The 17,684-nt window shown below is 27.7% G+C and overlaps 1 protein-coding gene across 1 annotated transcript in view; it reads right to left on the bottom strand.

Moving 5' to 3' along the window:
- LOC113553284 (serine/threonine-protein kinase NIM1-like) overlaps positions 1-11,990 on the bottom strand; it is a 42,942-nt gene extending 30,952 nt beyond the window's left edge. The window contains exon 1 of the mRNA XM_026956540.1: positions 11,627-11,990. The gene's annotated coding sequence lies outside the window, so the exon portion shown is untranslated. The remainder of the gene's footprint in view (positions 1-11,626) is intronic.
- Between the last annotated feature and the right edge of the window lie 5,694 nt (positions 11,991-17,684).

Here is a 17,684-nt window from a genome sequence, read left to right as displayed (position 1 = left end):
CATATCGCCATAAAATTAACCTATCAGCGCGTGTAACAACACAAAATCCGGAGACATTATAGTTAAAAAAAAAAGTCGGACAATCGTCTGTTCGTATATAATATATGCTCATCATACGCATAAATAGGGTAATGCTTGAAAGGGGCCTTAGTCCTAGTGGAAATTAAGCCTCATTAATCTACCAATATATTTAATTTATTTCAACCATACCCCATGACTGTGCATACATTTTTATAAAAAAAAAATTGTACAAAAACGTGCTTATAATAAAATTAATGACCTTACTCGGAATTAAATTACCAATGCTTGAATAATCGTTTTCAACCATACAAAAATAAAAACAAAAAATAGGACAATACTTTAAACGTGATTCGTTATAAATAACCTTAAAATATGATTTTGCTTTGTACGTTGAGAGTATTGAATTAATGTTATGCAAATATTAATTTATAATACAATATACATATGTATTTATTTCATATGAAAAAATATTATGAAATTATATTTTTATTCCAAATTTCAGGGGAAAGCTGCCCACAACAGTTTCCATTAAAAAAATGTGGACCCTCAAGCCCCCATTAGTTATCCTTACTTTCGCTCCTATGTACACACTATACAATATATACATACTTTGTCGATTGTTTGAGGAAATCAAGTGTATTTTATAATATTATACGCGCACCACGGAAACTACTACAGGGAACGTTTTTGGTCCGCCGAGCCGTCAAAGTATGTCCGGGCGACCGCATTTCTCGAGCCTTCGAACTGGACTGCGTGTGTACAACGTACACCTAAGTGTTATTATATTACTCGCGCGTATTTCTCTACGTTACACTATACACATACACAAACACAGTGGTGTAATTTTGTGTTAATAATTATTGTTATTACTTATTATTATAGTTTTAACGCGTAAAACACGCGAAAACCGTCGTGCCCCACTGCTATCCGCGAAGGTCTCGCCGGACGGAAGAAAACACCACACCGTGTGGTGGTGACTATGGTGAGTAGGTCGTGGTAACACTAAACCGTATATATGTGTGTGATCCTATCTACCTATCTACCGCACGAGACTATAACGTACTGTCCGATGGTGGTCGGTATGTAAATAGGTATGCCGCTGTAGGGATCAATATTTGTTTGTGTGTGTAGGGGGTGTTATATACGGTCGTCAGACGTTATACTTTGGGTTTCACGCGCGGGGGTGCATGCCGAGGGGATTATTATCGTCGTGCGGAAGACATTAACCTCTATGTATAATATTGTATTAAGTAGTTCTGTATATACTATACCCATACTGACCGTACTGAACCTCTTGTTAAAGGAGAACCACGAGAACAGGGACGAGACGGGCTTAAAAGTTCGTATTTTATTATTATTATTAGGTGATAAAAAATAAACTTTCAACTTGGCGCTATGTACCCAAACTCTAGTACCATACCCCCCATAACTAATAATACAATGAGATAACCGATCGAAATATCGCACTCAAGTAAAATATATTATATTATAATACACATATATTATCAGCAATACTAAAATCGACTAATAGACTATAAACTCATTATAGTTTTCAACCTGGTAGATTATCACAGGACTAACGAGTGTCAAGAAATTTCGATTGTAAGAATTTGTGTATTATTATGTTACCGTTTAAATATAAAATCTGCAAGTTGCTTTGTAATTTAATAACGTAGTGTTTTTAGCTAAATTAAAATGAACAATCAAATAAAATTAAAACTTTAATATCTATAAATCTTATAGAAAATTAGTTATTCTATTAACAATCTTTGACTCGGTATAGTTATAGTATGAATACAAAATTATTATTGTTATATTAAAAAATATTGATTAAATTAAAAAATGATATATATATATATATCTCAATCTTAATACAAAATAAGCTTGACGAAGCCAACATTAAAAAAAAAAAACAAATATCACTTACCTGGATACCTGGGCATTCGGGCATAAAGGGAAATGAAACTGTGGATAAGCACGCTAAACTCGCTATACCCAACAAAACACACTCTTATTAAATATAATTACCTTCGATGACTTGAAAAACTCTATGAAAATTCACTTTAGATATAAATGGAAAATATTCTGGAATAACTAGAACGCCAAACAAAGAATTCAACATTTTTATGGAAAAATATAGCTTTTAAACATAAAGAAAAATCAATTATGATTTATGAGTCAATTGAGAAATAAGCACATAAGACTCATACTACACGAATTTCTTATAGTAAAAGAAGAACCCCTTATAGGCCCTAGTTGCAAATCGCCTGGTATTACATGCACTCACAGTAGAACACTTATTAACGAAATATAAGCAATATGAACAAGATCGTCGAAATTTCAACATAACAGAAAACCTAGATGTTTCACTTGGACCAAACGTCGAATAGAAGAAGATAATCCTGAGCTTTTTAAAATCAGCCAAGTTAATCGATAAAACATAATCTAAAATATAATTAGTAAATACTTTATAATTTAGTTTTAAACTAAAAATTAAGTAGTTGTATGTGATAGTACTAGTAGGTAAATTAGGTTTTAGTAGGTAAATATAACTAATGGCCTTTGCTGTCGAGTTTTTAATAAGTTAAAAAAAATAAATAAATAACATAAACGTATTATATATCATTATCATCGCCCACATATATATATAGGCCATAATATGACTATAATATAATATTTTACTTCTTCGCTATATTGTTCCGGAAACGAAACGTGTGTTGTACGGCACGCGAATGATAAGTTTCTACTTATTATGATGTATAATATATATTATACATATTTATATATTGTATAGCTATATCCCCTATCCATGCAATAATACACTGATATAACACTCGGCGTTGACTGTAGGTTTATAAAGGTATCATAGTAGTACCTATAGGCTATAATATCGTGTCTTTCGAATAATGACATAACGTGAGTACACGTACCGCTAAGGCACCTATATATAATATTAATAATAATAATAATAATAATACCTATATTAAATATTATGTGTAGCTCGTTGCGATACTATTCTCGACGACAATCACGCGTAAATGTGTTTTACGATTGTTGACGGTGAGGCACGATATGGTCGTGATATAGTCCTCGTGTAGGCTTATTCCGTTTACAAAAAAAAAAACCACCCCTAGCTCATATAATAATAATATCAATACAATATTATATATGCATTTTTCATATATATATATATATATATATATATACTATAGTCTATAAAATATATTGTGTGCGTGCAGTGCCCGTGACCCAGAAATTGGAAGACAGTATCTACGTCATATAAACTGCAAAACTGCAGCCATAATGCGCGCGCGGTCATCGAAATGTTTTACGATAACCACGTATTATAAACACCGTATATTATTTAATTTACTGTTTTCTAAAGACTAATTTTTATGGATGACGAAATGCGTAAGAAAATCAAATCTTAAAGAATATATATTTCAGTGTTGATATTACAATCAGCATTTTCACCGCTACTGCAATAATAATTACATTTTTTTTTTTTTTTTTTGATAAATAGAATAAATCTTAAGAAATTAAAATACCCAAATGCCTGATAGTTCACCCTAGATATATATCTCCCTCAAGTATAATTATTTATTTACTAGTATGAATTGTAAAATGAATTAAATACTTAAGTATAATGTTCCTACGTATAATTATAATTTCTCAAATAAACTTTTTTTTTTTAATTTATAGTATTTTGAAATATATGAGTACAATGATACATCTAAATATGTGTGAAAAAAACATTGTGGAACTAACTCGACTTACATATTTTAAGTTTACATGTGTGTGTGTGTGTGTGTGTGTGTGTGTGTGTGTTATAAAGTATATCCAAAATTGTGTTGAATTTTAATTACACTCTTTTGAAATTTTAAATATTAATTTAAAACAAACACCAGTTTTTAATATTTCATAGATTCTTCAAGGACAAGAGAATTGTAAAAAATTGAAAATATTATTCCTTTAAACTCTTATAAGTATAGTGGCCTTACTTGCATATGCATTATATATCCGATTTATATTTTATTCATAGTTTTCAATTTTTTGTTTATATTTATTTTCGTCCAAATAATACATTAATTTGGAATATTATCATATTTATACGATAAATTCTATTCCCGTGCATTAATATTAATATTTATACACATTATAATATGCAATAATATTAACAAGTGACATTCAATTAATATCGCGTTAATAATATCCCTAAATAACGAAAAATGCATCACATATAAATGCAAAACTTCAATACTCAATTTATCAATATTTAAAATAAAATAAAAACGTGCATCGGCAATAATTTTTTCTAAAAAAAATATGTGTTCATTATTAGTTAAATAACAACTAACGCATATGTTATATATATTCAATAACCTTACAGCCTCCGGTGTTGATTAATATAAATGCAATCCCTCAATGAATTCTGAGTAAAATAATAGAATAATCAATAAACACCACTCGCTTTGGAATTTGGAATAAACACACACTAATACAAATAATGCGTATAATTCTAAGCCTCATACCACGTGTGACGATAATCCGACAATTTTTTTTATGCACACCACGATATGATTCTCTTTTGAAAAACTTATGAAACACAAAACAAATCCATTCCGATGATATGATTAAACATGAATCGAGTTTAATAAGAAGATTTAACAATAATGATAACATGTATGACGTTTTTTAAACAATTTGCCCACACAAATACACAATATGTGGAATTAAACAAATACAACTTTTTGAAAACATAAAAAAATTAATTTTTGTCTCACTAAACCACGTTGTAAAAAAAAGGTTTACGTTTTTTATGATTGAACAAAATGATATGCACAAATGCATTCACAAACCCACTTTTATAAATGCGTTGCGTGATAAAATCATTATACGTTAATGCGCTATTAAATAATTAGAAAGAATATTTTATACTTCTTTAGGTATACATATATATATAATACAGTTAATACTTAATATTATTCATGTTGTAAATTATATTACAATATTCATTTAAATTCAACACATATTGGTGTTTGTTAACATGTATTTAGTGACCAAAAACGATTATCTTTTTTTAAATTATTACCCGAAATTAAAAAAACGGACTTGTCTAACGTATGTACACTTAAGGCTGTCAACAACGCGTGAAGTATAACAAAATAGTTTGCGATTGTAATTATGTATTTATATATAAAGCTGTTTGTGCGTAATATATATATACCTACACATTTTGCATATCAAATAAAATATTTAAATTTCGATTTAAGATTGACACAAAGTTTTTCTCATCGATGTTCCTTGTTGTTGATATTAAACAGATAAGATTGTAATACATTTTAAATAAATAAATGAAAAGGAGTTTGACATAAAGGTCTAACGTCTGAATATGCCTGTACTGAGTGTAAGTTGTAACAAACAAATCGTCTTGAAAATTAAGTTTATGGTTTCTATTTGTTTAAAATTCGGTTTCAATCAATAAAAGTATGTATTTGCTTATAACTTTCTTATAACTAAGAAAAAGTAAAGTTAAATTATTTGTCCCAAAATCTGCGTTGGCAGGTGTATTGCAGAGAAATTATTAACACCGCAAAAGCTAATGAACTGCATAATGACTATTATTAATTTAATATATTATAATAAACCATACGTATATTGTACAATTACAATTTTACTAGTAATCGACATTATTATATCTACATAAATAAATATACATAGAAAGAATTTAAGGTGTCAGTTGTCGTTTTTCTATAGCTAAAAAATCAAATGTTATTAAAAAATTATCGAATGTACCTATAATAAACACTTTTAAGACACTATATACTGTGTGTGATACTGTGGTGTGTCTGTGACCTGTGTAGTACCACTAGTACCTATGTACTTACCTGCTAACGTCATATTTATTATTTACAAAATATAAAACTAATTTATATATTATTACTTCATTGATAATATTTAACTGAATATTTAGCTATAGCCCGGAGGCCGGCAACCTTTTGAACAGCAGAGCCGAAAGTTACAATTTACATAATTTCCCAGCTTTTAAAGAGCCAAAAAAAAAATGTTTGTTTCAATATTTTAGTATTTGCTTATATATGATTGATTCTTGATTTAAAATAAACTTATTTATACATGAAATAATATTTATTCATGTAAAAACATACAAGTATTTTTGCTATAAAACATATTCAAGTATTTTAGCTATAATAATAAATAATACAGTTATTGAATAAATAGATAGTTATATGGTTACATCAATGGCTTTGCATGCATTTGGAAAGTTTGGTACACAATTTTAATTTTAGTTGATTATAATGGCATATACAGATATTTCATATTCTTAAAAGCAACAAAAATATAATGTAAAATAATATACATATTTTTTATACAGAGTGATTCTTTTATCACAAGACACTCATTATTTCAAAAAGTATTTATGTTTTTGAAAACATTTTTTTTACATGGTTTCAAGTTGTTAAAAAAACAACGTATTATATTTTTAAATATTTTTAATCGTTATATTTTTAAATTTTTTACTTTTTTGGATAACAACATAGAGTTTTAATTTCATATTCCCTTGCACCTGCAGTATAGCCTATAGTATATGGGAGACTATTTAATAATATTGAATTAATAATTAATCTTATGAGCAAATAACGTTTAAATTAGTTCATTATGCATTTAGGAGACACAAGTTTATTACCCTGTCATAATACTTTCTTTTAATAAATATTTTAAATGCATATTTAAGTTATAATAAATTATTAATTACTGACAACAATTAATACTGTTTCAAAATATACAGTTAAAAATAGCTAAGAGATCAATGTTTTTAAAAATTTGACACCCGATACACACCCAAACTACTTAGCTTTTCTGACCTTTAATATATATTTTTTTAAATGTCAAACGCCGCCAAACTGTGTAGGTGTAATTAACATCTTGGTATTTAAAATTTTTTATGATTAATCGTATATTATAACATTTATAACTAATTTAAAACAAAATCGACTGCTCTGTCCTTTTACCGAATCCATACCTGGATTTAACCTTCATGGTTTTGTATCTTTTAAAGGTATTATTATACCTATTAACTATTAAGATATAAATATATAATAAATATTATAGTGTTCCTGGAAATCAGAAATTGGCGTTCTATAGTTAAATTTAATTCTTGAAAAATATTAATTACAAATATCATGATACCTGAATTGAATTGAGTGTCTAGGTATTCTCATAAATGTTTAAAACACGTTTATAATAATTTTGGCTAGAGTAATCAACAATAGATATTAATTTGTGACAATAATACAAGGTATATACAAACATTTTTAGTCAATTCATGAAATTATTTTAAAAACAAATACGTAAAAAGCTTACAACACAGTTTTTTCTTATTTCTAGTTGAATAATTATTAAGTTCTTATTTTTTGTACGTCAATACTTTTAAAAACATTATATTACTTGTATTATGTGTCGTTATTTACACTAAAAACAACACTATATTGGCACTCGGGACCAGTAATGGCAATGTATCAATATTACAGTATGTCAATATTAAACAGAGGTAGATCTAGGGGATAGGGATCTAGGTTCGTACATTTTATTTTTTAGAAAGAATGATAGAATAGAATTTTACAAAATATATTTTTATTTTTATAGTAACAATTAATAAATTGTCATTAACCAATTGTCATTACTTTTTAAATCAAATATGTATCTATAATATTTTTATTTTAAAAGTTTTTATCTACGTCCAACGTAATAACCACATTCACGTTTGAAGGAAAAAGGGTATGTATACCTACCAAGAAAACATCTACCTTTTAATATTTTATATGAATTCGAAGCATGTTTAGGTCAAACCAAATGGTAAATAGTTATAATGACTTTTAAAAGTGAACAACTTCCTATACTTATTATAATATGTATAATGTATATGTATGATATGTATAAACTATACCTATAGGTAAGTAGTCAATTTTAAGTACATAATAAAAATTTTATATAACTAATACTGATATAATTATATTATATATTAATATAATATTATAATACATAAGAAATGCTTTAATAACTATTGTCCTCAAAAACACACACATAGTTCGAGATGAAATAATTCATTGTAGAATCATTTTTAAGTATTTCAAAATTGTATTTAACGCTATATTTTATTATGTTTTATAATAATTAATATTTCTACATCACACATTATTCGAAACATTTATATAATTACTATTCACACAAATAACAATAATAAATACTGTAAGTAAAATAACAATCTATTTACAGTTAGTCGTATATAATAATCATCGTGTATTCGTATTAATGTCGTTGGTAAAATCACAATTACTAATGTGAAATGTGACCTGATGCGTCGATATGGTCGTGTAGGCATTTCGTATAGTATGTCGAGAATAATTGTTAAGATGTCAAAGGATCAATTATGTGTTCGTGAGGGATTACATAAAATATTGACGTTTTAATCACTACGATTATGGTTCGAAATGATACATTTAAAACGTCTAAGATCGTGCGTACAAATCCCTTGTGGCAAAATATACCCGTAAGCCATCGCCCATCATTATTATAACTTCGATCTCGTTTTGTCGATCTGCCAAATCTATTTTTCCGCATAAAATATCATGACTGAATTTTACACGATTGTCATTAACTCATAAGATATAATATAAGATTTTCTATTTGTGTATCTATAATCTATATAATCTAAACATGTGTTATCGATGAAAAAATGAAAAAAATTCACTTATTAATAATAATATATTTTATTTACCGATGATAAATTTCACAGCCCACAAACCTATAAAGGTAAGTGCACATATAATTCGCGTAAAATATTATATCGACCATAATTTTATTACTATTGTTCAAAATATCTTTCACTATTAATCGTCACGAAATACTAAAATGCCTCACAATTAAATTTTAGTTTTTATTGACGAAATATTAATTGTTATCTGCATATACCAAAAAATTCGTTACCACTATATTGTATGAATAATTAATTTAAACGATTTTTTTTTTTTTAAATCAATATATCGAATTTATACTCACCGCTTTTGTTTATACATTATATAATATGTATACGTATTTAGTATAAAAGATAGGTATCTCTTGCCCAATTTGCAGAGTACTTACAGGCTTTATGATAGCGTATCGAAGTGAAATAATTTATTTTGTCTGTTGTTGAACTGAATTATCTTAGTAGAAATAAAGTACATAGATACATATACAATCTGTGTGTTGGGTATCCGATTCGTAATACTTTCTACTGCAGTAATTTATATTATCTGTTAAAATTCTAAAACTCAGAAATTGGCTTTGTAACTAATAAAGTTTAATTTTACAATAAAGCAGTAAGTGTAAGAACACCATAATAGGATGTATGTAATAATATTACTTAAACCTACAGTGTTTGGGTTGTTTCGAATAAATTTTAAAAATTATCTAGTCAGTGAATGAAATCGAAAATATATTTTGCACTTAATGCTATTTTGAGAATTTCTAGATTATACTTATAGTAGTTAAAGTAGTTAAACATTTTATTCACGATTTTAACATATACATTTATTAATTTATGTTTATTAGTTTTTTATTTCTTTAATAATAAGTCCTTACATTTTTATTTTAATCAAAAATTAATTCTCTCGCAACAATTATCGTGATGTAATTATTATTAAAATAAGTAAAAAAGTATTACAAAATTAATACTGTAAGTCTATACAATGTAAGACACGCATTCAATCAAAATTCAATTAAATTCTTTATCATTCTTAAAATTTTAACGGAACAACCTTAAACACCCTGTATAAACGAAAAACAGCTAATTCTTAAATAATATGTAAAATTTCAATCTGTTAACTTGATTAATGAATACTAATCAATAGAGTAATAACAGTAATAGCTTAAATGTATAGTATAACTATAAATTTACATAATATTATACAATTATTCAAAACAAAACAAAAAAATAGTTTGGTTTGTAATGTTATTTAAGTCGATACAGTAAATAGTATTTAAAAATTCTCAAGTTTAAATTATATGTTAAAAATTGACGCGCTACATTTTATTATTGAAAGTTGAATTGTAGTTTTCAGTGTTTATTATAATTATGTTTGATAAACATTATTAACTCACAATGATTGAATTATATTGTAAATCCGCAAGTAAATAAATTACTAAATATAATATTACTATGACAGCATATATTTAAGTGAACACGTTAGAAGCATTTTCACGCTTAAATCAATAATAATAATTATTATTATTTACAATAACGAGACTCAAACAAAAATGCGATGAAAGATGTAACCCTGATGATGACTGCAATGTTACTCGATAATATGATAATAATTGTACTCTGATCTTAAAAATTTAAAATTGTCAATATTATGATAGTCTTTCGTAATAATTTACTATTGGCTATAAACGATTATAATAAGTTAATCATAAACTATAGTTATTACTTTGGTCTTAGATATATATTTTGGGCTAAAACATAACAACAATTTGTATCGCATAGATGTATTTAAAATGCAAGATACATAAATAAACATTGAGAAAAAGTAAACATCCCTCTGCCACGCAGGGGCAACGACATTTTAATACACTTTAACAACAAAAATCATTCCCTTCCCACCATCGCAATTAGAAGCAATGATTTTAAATATCATATAGGTAGATATAATATGAATTTATTGGTTTGGACAAAACGAGAAGAAAATAGACGTCTCGCATATTGTTCGTGAATTGTGACACCCATATACTCATTCACACTTTATCGATAGTTATATAGACGTCGATACGTCGGGATATTAATATTACGTTGATATAATACATAACACAATGAAACGACAATATAGTAAACATATATTATCATACACATTACACACGTAGTATCACTACGAATACATATTATATTATATAACATCATGGTTTAAATGCTTATCATTATACGGTCGTACACAGTATTAATATAATAATGCATTATGCAGTTATGCGTGTAATTAACTTCACGTAGCTATTCAAATACATCGAAGTAAATCAATATTGCAGCAAACAGGTACCTATATCATTTACAATAACTGCACCAAAAGATATCATTTCTATAGTGGGTAGAAAGTTAATTTGAAAATTTGAAAAACTAACTCCCTCCTTTAATTACCAAATTTCTTCAAAAATGACAAAATGATAAGCGATATTTTACTTTTTGAATTGTAGGCTAAAACAAAAATCCTTCCTACCCCTCTACCACGTTTGAGCTTCACCAATCATGATTGGCATTAACTACAAACATTAATCCTAACATTCCTAATTTCCTCTCTTTAATCTCTAGATCCCCGAAAATGATAAAATATTAATGGTACCAACAATACTTTATTTTTAAATTGTTTATACCAAAATGGTGGTTTTGAATAAATTCTCTGCAGTGGTAATTACTACCACCCTACCGGCGGTCGCACCTCGCACGTCTATGAGTTATGGGTAATGCCTGTTATTATATTATTATTATACATTAGATATTATATATATTATAGACACGAGAGGATAATAATTAATAAACAACTGCAGTGCGACTTACGAAATATGAAGCGCGCCGTGGTCGCGGTTCGTTCTTCAACTGCAAGATAGGTGATCGACACACGAATTTTCTGTTGCGCTATGCAACGCACATTCAGCGTGCTGATATTATGTTATGCGTCGGCTATGAGCTGCAGAAAAAACCAATCGTAAACTCGTGTGAAAAAAAACACGTGATCGAAACGATTATTGCCGTTGCTCGCGCTTACAGAACATATTTTATCGTCGTAATAATATTAATAACAATAATAAATAGTAGCTTAGTAAGCGTATAATTGGCGGTGAAATTCGGCGGAAAAAAATCGTATTTATGTATATATAACGCGAGGACGAGCGACGCGTTGACGGTCGTGTTCTCAGACCGACGGCGGTCAAACGTTTAAAAAACGAAAAACCTCCACACACCGCCGCCGCCGCAGCTGCCGCTGCCGCCGAGCGCGCCGCCGACACACGCAGGAAACGTCAGCGGCGGCGGCGGCGACTCGTTCTGGCGGGGAAAAGAGAAAAAAAACGGTTCATTGGCGGAAGTTTTGTCGCAATCGGTCGCATATCTATACATATAATTATGTACACACATACCTAACTGTGGTTCGTACTTTATAGGTTCGTTTTTCTTCCATCTGCAGTAGTTGTTGTGTCATCGAATTGACATTATCGTCTGCTCACCATATACCTCGCCATATAATACTATTGTACCAGTCACCAGGCCAGCGTGGTCTTTACGTCGTGCGTGGTCAACCAAGTTCATCTAGCCCCCCACCCCACGCCTTTCCTACCCGGAAAACCCACAGTCCTGCTGCTTTTCCGTCACAGGTATTATTATTACGAAAAAAAAATATATTCCATCACACGTCGCATATATTATAAATCTATATATATACAGTACACACGTATAAAATTAATGTTTCTTTCTTTATCTTTCTTTGTCCTCTAAAGACTCGAAAACTATTGGACTGTTTTCAAAAAAAGTTATATCAATAGATTCCGCGAGGCTAAGAGGGTGATTTTAGTCTCCAGTGTTCTGTGTTTACATTTCAACTGAAGCAAAACGGAAAACAATATAAAGATAGATTAATTTTAATCCGTGTCAAGTCAATAATACACCTAGTATGTATGAAAATAATTATATAAATATAGGCGATACTGACAGTTTTGATTTCAACATGGATCATATACTTCATGGGTCTATAATAATATAATAATATAATCTATATATGTATTTATTAACTCCTAATTATTCCCATTAACAATTTGTTGACTTTTATAATCGTATCACGCTTGCAAATACGTTATAAAATGGTATTACAATGTGTCAATGTTATATAATTTAATATTTAATTATATAGTACAAATACACCACAAGTCGTGATGAACATGTACAAAAACCGTAATTATATATTGTACTCGTCACTCGTCATCGATATACTTATTGAACTTATTATTCAGGAATCGAATAAAAGTATCGCTCATCTCTATTTTTTAATACCTATATATCTTTGTATTCAATATAGTTATTTATATTATATACAAGTATATTACATAATATATAGATGCTGAACAGCATTATGCCTATAGGTAACAGGTGTATATTGGGAAGGTACGAAAAGGTGTTGATAAAGGATTTGAAAATTTATCATTTGAATTTTAAAATCCTTTCTATACCCATACGCAGACAATTCAAAAACATGTGATTCATTTCATCTCACAAAACACGAATTACATACACTAGATACGGTTTCGCATCACATATGAACAGTAAAGCAGTTGACACATTATAATATTTAATATTTTCCATTTTATATGGCACACTCTATTTTGTAGGGAGTAGAAACATATTAGAACGTAATACAAATACGCGCGTCGTCGGATTGTGCTTGTGTATACGATGTCAATCTCTAGATATTTGTCCAAAACGTGTGCTGCATCAAGTGACTTATAACAGTGTTATGTATATAGACTCAAAGGTCAGTGTATCATACGCAAATAAAAGAACGGTAAGGGCGACAAAAAAAAAAACTAAAATGTTATCTTTTGCTTTTTTTGCGTGTCAAAACTTTTACTATCCGTAAATCAATCAAATAAAAAATAAAATAATAAAACGAAAAACGAAAAACTATATACAAAGAAGAAACTATATATAAAATATTCATACGCGTTCGGGTAATATGGGATAATATGGGTGTACAAAAGGTAAGGTTAAAATATGGATAGTTACTCAATTAATCACTGTAATTATTTCATATTTTCGATTATTTAGTTTGCTAAAAATTAATTCTAGGTATTTACAATACTATAATATGCGTATAAAACGTCGAAAATATATTGAAAGAAATCACATAAAATATACATTCGTACCACTCGTCAACTACCTGACTAGCCAGAACTATTTGCGTATAGTTTTTTACTCACAAAAAATTACCTGCATTTAAAATAACTACTGTTGCAGATTCTCCCGTCTCGTTATAGTCTTATTTCTTTTCCCGAACATATTGTAGAACATGTGTAACATTATAAATAGACTGCTCAAAGTTTACAAAGTATATAAATATTATAATGACATTATCTGATGTGAAATTCTATTCTTATTTGTATTGTAGTATTTTCATATCGTTTATGTCTACGCGGTACCAGAACAAGGAGCTGCTTATAAAGGATATGCAATACGTAATATGCGTGTATGATCATGATACACATGCAAGTGAGTGCGAAATTGTGCCAATAATATAGTCATGTTGAGAAGAATCCGAAAAAAAATAATTGAGATTTCTGTTATCAAAAACAAATTGGTTGTTTAATAGGGTAATAAAATAAAATAATTGTTTAAATTTTAAATAACTGATATACATTGAATTGTATATTTAGAAAAAACATTTATGGGTTGATACATTATAAAATATTAATTTTTATATAATAGTATAAGATTGAAAAATTGCCTAAATTTATTCTGTAACCGGTAGTAGCTGATGGTGGCCATTATGAGTAGTTAATTGTTTTATCATCCGCGCATAAAAGTACCCACATGAACGATATTGTCTGTTCGTAAAATTCAGTAGAAGGAACAATGAAGTAGACTAAGAGCTTTTGATTTGAAAAAAGTTCGCAAGGCCTTATCAATCTACTAAAATTCTGTGCCAATATGCCAAATCACCACTTGTTTCATAAATGTATCATAAATCAAACAACGAATAAATTATGAGATAAGTTGATGTTATTTGCAATTGATGTTTATGTAATTGTAACATTAATTATACATTTTACTTAAACGTTTAACGTTTATATGATTTTATTTAATTGTAATACATAAGGAATTATAATATTAGAAGTGTATAAATAAGATATAAAATCTAACATTTATTTCAATTTAATAATTATTTATGTAGTTTCAGAATCCAAATTGTAAAATTATATTATTTAATATTATGTTTCCTATGGCCGAAATGTTAAACTTATCAGGAAATTAAAATATATATTTAATATTTATATAATAATTATTATTTAACTCAATTATTTGTTGTCCACAATAAAAACATTTTTAAAACAACCTTGATATTACCACAGTCAAATTTTATGTAAAACAAATTTTTGACGTCAAGACCTTGTACGTTGAGTTCAAAAAAAAAAAATTAAGTAATTATCAAATAAATACATAAAATGAAATTCCGATATATTTACACGATGTACTGCTCAATCGTTACATTAAAAGAAAGTGCTCGATCGAGTTCTATGACGCCCAAACCTAATGTGAAATACAGTATTCGCTCGTATCGAATATAAGTAAAAAATATATAATATCACTCATTAATTTGTTAGTTATTGGCTTTGACTAGATATTATCTCATCGCCCATCGCCATATAGTATGCACTACCGCAGTACCGTCACCACTCGAACACAAATAATTCAAGTTTGAAACGTGATTTCAAATAAAAAAAAAATGTGGGAAATGGTCAAGGCCATGTGTATTTAAAACAAGTTTTTTTTAAATATAATACAAATTGTAAGAAAAACGTTCTCGGGACACTAAAATCAATGTAAGCAACAATAATACGCGTCCAACATGAATATTATTTATGATGGGCTGTTCGCCAGCAATTGGCATAAAACTTTAATATAATTAACCGAGGATAAAACAAAACAACAAATTTATCTGCAAGAATAGTCAAATACATCAGACTTTTAATGCTCGTTTCTGGAACTTTCGTATATACTCAAGGGCGTATGCATAAAATATAGAAAATTAACGGTATATAACAATAAATACTCCTGTCAAACTAGTAAAACAAGAACGCTAATAGGGAAAAGAAAATTTTAAAAGAGTGTGCATAACATTTATGTACTTATAGTTAGGTGCGACAATAAATAATATTTAGACTTATAGATTGTCTACGATTCCCTCTATAATTTGTTTCAATATTTTTTTTTTGGGGGGGGGAGATTGAATGTAGACGTGTGGGTAATTAATAAATGTGCATACAATACAAAATTTATACTATATTACGATTTAAAAAATATATAAACTTAAAAGTTTTAATAAGAATATAGAAAATATAGGTATACTTACAAATACAATTACTATATACGCTTTCAATATGGTGTGTTTCAGAATAACACCATTATAATATTAAAGTAACAAAATAATTTAAATAATAAAAGGGCGGTAATTAGTGAGTCGTATGTGATATTAAACCATCATAATAACTTTTTTTTTTGTATCTTAAAACTAATAATAAAATATAAATTCTACCATGAGATTTAGTACAAGATCTTATTAAAAAATTGGAACCATGTCGTTTTCTACGTTTCTGGCACTATTATGATGCTCCAAATAAGAATATATGACACAAATTCGTCATAATAGTACATGTGTCTGGTAATTGTGTATATAAAATTTAAGTTAACATAAGTCACCATAAGATTAAAGTTATGTGCTATACTGTTGTGTGTTATAATAGTTTCCGGAGGAACTTAGATCAAAAGGTAATTTTTTTTTATATATACATAGAGAGCAAGATCATTAAACATCCTAAGGTTTAACATTATATTTAATTATAAATTTCAATTTCTGGATAACTAATCAATTTTCAATTTTTATTAATTTTACGAAATCAAAAAACGTCTATACATATCAATTATCAAAGATTCCTATTTTCTCGTAGATTGTATACGTCTTGCAGTCTTTCTTTAATCTTAAATTATTCCATTGTCATAAATATTTATTAATTAATTGTATAATATAAAGCCAGAATTATAAAAAATACATATTAATGAATTAATGACTACATTTAACACAACGTTTAATATTACATTATTCTTGTTCACTCTATTGAAATTAACATTTGAATTTCAAGTTTTTAAAAAGTTGTATAACTTCAGTGCTTTTTTTATTTCATTGTTAATTGTTATTATGACGTTATTATTTTTATAAACAATTATTTTTCATGAAATTCGTAATAAGTAGGTAGTAATAATAGTTCTAAGAAAATTGGCATTTATATTATATATATTTTATAGGTATATGCAATATGCTGGCAGTGAACTGTTTCGTTCGATTAAATAATATAAAGAGACAATTGACAATACAGGATTCAGCCGGTTGGCCCCAATCCAAAACAATTTTATTCTTAAACACAAAATCGTGTTAATTTGATCATTAAATATACTTAGCTTTAAATCTAGTTTTATTTTGATTACTATACAATTACACAAACGTGCCATAAATCGTAAAATTGTTGACAAAAGTTCAATAAAATGTCTATCTTGTTAAAGTAAAAGTAATTATAAAATGTTATTATTTTATTTATAATGATTTAATTAAATTAGAACATTAAATGTATAAAGTACTTGTGTTATTAAGTATGTGTACTTATATAGACTATAATACGTGATCAATACTAAAATAATCTAAGTAATAAACTAATAAATAATGAATAATATTACGTTTGTTTCGGGAGTATTAAATAGGCAACTTTTTAAACAAAACTTGTGCCATACACGTAAGCCATTATTAATCATTTTTCTTGTGTTAAAATAATATTTATTTATTTAGATATTTTATTTAGTA

The sequence above is a fragment of the Rhopalosiphum maidis genome, chromosome 2 (assembly GCF_003676215.2).
Source record: "Rhopalosiphum maidis isolate BTI-1 chromosome 2, ASM367621v3, whole genome shotgun sequence".
NCBI lineage: Eukaryota > Metazoa > Arthropoda > Insecta > Hemiptera > Aphididae > Rhopalosiphum > Rhopalosiphum maidis.
Note: the sequence above shows the minus strand (reverse complement) of the source record. Positions and strands in the feature narration are given on the sequence as shown.